Raw genomic sequence first — 5,007 nt, forward strand, 5'->3', positions numbered from 1 at the left:
ATGGACAACAAAGACATTGTTCCAGTGGAAGAAAATGACAGGTAAAGATTCTGCCTTTGTTCTGCATAAACTTACAGTCTCCTGGTCATACAAATAGAACCTGTAGGTAACGCCTCAATGGTTATCCAGCGGGTTTCAACTATTTTCTCATTTTAATATACTTAAAAAAAATTAGGTAGTACCTTTAACAGTGATTATTCAAACCAAATTACCTCTCTCCCCTTCAATATACTTTTCATGGTATCCTGTGTTGGAGACAAATTATAAGAAACCTTAACTTTGAGATAATGAACTAAAGAAGAATTAAAATAAAGACATAAGTTCGAAATAGAGATCAGAAAAATTGCGTAGCTCCTGTAACATGCTGGATAAAGAGGCTGTGTTTTCAAATGTTGGAAGGGTAAGGAAGATCCCCTTTAATACTTTTTTTGAAACGGTTTCATTTTTGTCAACCTGATTTCCATTTTCTGTTTAAGAGCCTGTGGAAGAACATCTTAAGACCACTCAGTGATTGGTTGTTCCTATCCATTCAGCGGCCTGAGCAGAGGGAGCTGCAAACCAGACCTCAGTGGTTGGCTAAGTGCTCCAGTCCACAGTAGGGAACTACTGAATAGGGACAGAGGACACTTGCACAACTCAGGACCAGGCTCCTCCCTCACGTTGAGTAGCAGTGAGCTCAGCAGCTAAAGCAGTCCACCCATCTTCAAATTCCTCCTTGTTACAGCCTTTTCAGCAGCGGCCCCTCTTCCTTTCCAATCTTCTGGAAGCAGGATCTCCACGGAAGGAGAGATGAGGTATGGCCTCCTGCAGGAGTTCACAGGGTGGCGGCGCCACGCATGCTCAGAACTTCCCTAGGCCTGTATTTACCATCTCAGACCCGCTGAGTGAGCTCCCTTATTGTGGCACGGGATGGCAATGCCCACAGAGCACAGAGGAGAGTCTGTGCTACCCAGAATGATGGTGGGCAGGTTAACGTAAGACATCTCCGTGAGAGGCTCGTGGTCGGCCCTGGGATCGGTAAGCACCAGAAGACGCAACTCCAGGAGGGCTGCGCAGATACGGTGCACGAAGCTTCCGGGGAGCAAAGCAGCCGACAACAGGAGTGGCTCCAGCAGCAGCAGCAAACGTCAGCCCAGCTCCGTGGCCCGTGCTCCTGGAGGATATGATACTGACACCAGCTGGGTTTTCAGGAGCGACAATGGCATGAGCTGCCGGCAGAAGCTTCTCCCAAGTCTCTTCAGATTAATAAGGTAATGCCATAACTTTTCTTTCTGTAGATGACTGTTCCATTTGGAAACAAGTTTGGTGTCGTCTAAATGGTTTTCTGCTGTAAGGAATTTGGAACATTCTCCTTCATTATTTGCAGGACATCATGGGCTCTAGATATTATAAAAGTTTCCCTTTAAGTGATGACAAAAACCCAGAATGACATTGGATGGAGTCTTCTGGGTAGTGCGGAGAGGCTTGTTTAATGTTGTCACCCTTATTTTATCCATCACAAGAAAAAAATGAGTAATTCTTTTAAAGCTCATTTGTAAGGCAGTGCTTTGAATAAATAATATTTTAGTGATAAACTAATATCTAAAATCTAATATCTTGAAATTATTTTCATTGTGTGAAGAATCATATTTGTAGAATACAATGTATCCATTGAAACATTTCAGTTATTAAGCACTGGAACAAAACAATGCTACCATTATATAGTATTTAGGCCTAACAGAGGAGAACTGATTATTTTAGCAAACATGTACTTCGATAAGACCTGCCTGTCAACCCACAAGTAAAGTTCAGTGGATGCAGGACAATGTACTATTGACCTTAAAAGCTTTAAGATGTTGCAAACATTTTAGATATTATATCCCATCCATCCATCCGTCCGTCCATCCATCCAGCCATCCATGCAACCACCCATGCCTTTATATTTAAGAAACAAATTATCTAATAATAATTGTCTTTGCTTTTTAAATTTTTTTTAATGTTGATTCATTTTTGACAGACAGAGAGAGAGCGTGAGCAGGGGAGGGGCAGAGAGAGAGGGAGATACAGAATCCAAAGCAGGCTCCAGGCTCTGAGCTGTCAGCACAGAGCCCCATGCGGGACACAAACCCACAGACGGCGACATCATGACCTAGGCTGAAGTTGGACGCTTCACCAACTGAGCCACCCAGGTGCCCCTATGCTTTTATTTTTACAACAGTAAACCTGATTTTCCAAGCAGCGTTACTGTTTTTTTTTTTTTTTTCTATTGAAAACATACATGGGTCATAGGGCAAGGTCTGTAACAAGTACTCTAAATATTGTATGAATAAATGTCTAGGCAGTTGAAATGAGATAGACCTGATTGTTAATTCATAATAGCTACTGATAGCTATTTTAAAATGGTTTACCTCTAAAACTTGACATGTGGTTTCAAATTCCATGTATTTATTTGAATACATATAAGATGCATCTACTTTGTGATAGCATATTTTGGAAGCAATTTTACCATCTTGTTGATGATACAGAGACACGTGGACTACTTGATAGTACAGTTAGTAAACTTTTAGCTATTTGAAAATGTTCCCAGTTTTGATTAATGAACCAATGTCAAACTGGAGTGGTGTCTCCAGTGACGTGTCAAAAGTGTCTATCCTAGATACTTCTTCCTCAGAGTTCACATGACTAATTTGAATGAAGACTTAGGCAGACACATCACATTTGTAGAAGTTGCAGGACTGTGAAAAAGACATTATAACACTGGACCCATTGAGTTGTTATGGGATAATATATAGATATTATATATATGGGATAAATATAGGGGATAAAATATAAGACATGCGTGTTTGAAACCTTGCATTTTGGCCAACAGTATCAACTGAAATATATTTATCAGGATTGTCTCTTTTAAAAAAATATATGAGCTCTATTCCAGTAAACATTAAAAACAGTAACATTTATGGATAAACAGGTTTGTTACATAGTTGTTTATAATAGTGAAGTCTTAAAAATAAGTAAATTTCCGAATGAGGAATTCAGTTACTAGAGTCATGACACATTCACTTGATCATGCATCCATCAACATGGAACTTAAGAAGAGATAGTTTCCGATGACATGGTAAGACGCCCGTATATTAATGTTAAAAACCCAGAACACCACTGGATGATCTTCATCTATATAAACAAAATTCTATGCAAATAAAAGATTCAGCAGATACGCAGCAAATGCTCTTTGTTCTACTGTGTGGCGTCTCTTAGTTCTACTTCTTTCTGTTTCAGTTTTTACGCTGGCGGTGTCTAATTTTTTATAATTATAGAAGCATTTGAAGCCAGTTGCACAAATATCAGACTGAAGATGCCTGGCTTGAAAGTGGTTACTGCTGATGCCTAAGGACAGTCTCAGTTTGTGGAGAATCCTGTGCTTTCCAACCTTGACCTCACTTCATTCTTACAATAAACTTTGATTCATGTCCGCCTTGCAACAAATGTATGAAGTAGGTATCATCTTCCTCATTTTAAAATTCACGCTTAAAGGCCGCATTATTAGTGTATGGTAGAAATCATGCTCTGCAAAGTGAAACATGAACCCAGAGTGAAAATAACAATCACTTCATAAGTTACGATAAGAGATAAGATGTGTAAAGTACTTGCCTGCTGAGGCAGGGTAAGAAAGCTCATAATGAGCTCTCTGCATGGATATAGTACACAATCACACGCACAAAGATAGTGGTAGTAGAGGCTGTCATGGCCATCTTACAAAATTTGAAGAGTTATCACTTGGAAAAGAAAGAAATTTGTGTGTGTGTCAGGGGGTGGGTGGGTGGTTTCAAAGGGCTGCATAGGGACAAACACGGGGGCAGATTACTGAATGCAGATTTCCATTCAATGCAGAATTTGTAAGCTATTGCCTTATTTAGCTCTTTATTTCTGGGAATATTAAAATAGAGTCTGAATGATCATGTATCAGAAATATTTTATAAGGCAGATTTATGTTGAGTGAAGGTTTTCATTAGATCTTTTATTTATTTAAAGCTCTGGAGTCCTTTGATCTCCTAGGCTCTATAATTTAGTTATATTTTAGCTTTCTTAATTCTTAACTATTTTTCCATGTTCTTTATACACCCTATTAAGAAGCGCATCCTTTCCTCAACTGCTTTATTTCAATGTAGGCACTTGTTACTGGGACCAAGTGAATGAATGGTCTCTTCACCCTCACAGCTAGAAACCTCCTATCATTGCTGTCTGGGTTTCAAAGGCCCATTACAAACAACTATGATATTTGGATGAACCTGATAAGATGGATTTTATCCAAAGAAATCAAATATGAACTCCTTTCCACAAGATGGGGCAGGTGGTGTCTCAGAGGCCTGGTCTGGGCAACGATTTGGAATTTGGAGCCAAAGGAGGCGGAGACGATTAGCAGAGGCAAATCTTAGGGGTTTCCAAGGTCAGTACGCAAGGTAAACAGTGTGGGAAGAGGTGCCAAAGCCAAATGGAACAAAACAAGGAGTGTAAACCAATTCTCAAAGCCAAGAGGGTAGAGAGCAAGAGCAGATGATTTCTGAAATAGCTTAGAGCAATGGAAAAAAGGCAACAGTGGAGAAAGTCTCCAGTCTGGATTTCAGATTATTTCTTATACACAGCCTCAGTGAGCGTGACAGCGGCTGGGAGAGGCAGACGTCGGAGCTCTCACTAAACTGACATTCTCAGACAACGTTTATTTCTTTAAAAATGTTTAATGGACGCATCTTATGAATAAATCACTTTGCTAAGTACAATAAGAACATAAAAAAAGAAATAGGCATGGATCTTGTTCTCAAAGAGGTCGCTTTTTAAAAAAAAATTTAATGTTTATTTTATTTTTGAGAGAGAGAGAGAGCAGGGGAGGGGCAGAGAGAGAGGAGACACAGGATCTGAGGTAGGTTCCAGGCTCTGAGCTGTCAGCACGGAGCCTCACATGGGGCTCGAACTCACGAGCTGTGAGATCACGACCTGAGCCAAAGTCAGCACTTAACCAACTGGGCCACCCAG

General features: G+C 40.1%; 1 pseudogene; it reads right to left on the bottom strand.

The window, feature by feature from the left end:
- Positions 1 to 504: 504 nt before the first annotated feature.
- Positions 505 to 2,122, bottom strand: LOC144616590 (small ribosomal subunit protein uS2 pseudogene; annotated as a pseudogene).
- Positions 2,123 to 5,007: the final 2,885 nt, after the last annotated feature.

The sequence above is a fragment of the Panthera onca genome, chromosome B3, assembly GCF_046562875.1.
Source record: "Panthera onca isolate mPanOnc1 chromosome B3, mPanOnc1 haplotype 2, whole genome shotgun sequence".
Lineage (NCBI taxonomy): Eukaryota > Metazoa > Chordata > Mammalia > Carnivora > Felidae > Panthera > Panthera onca.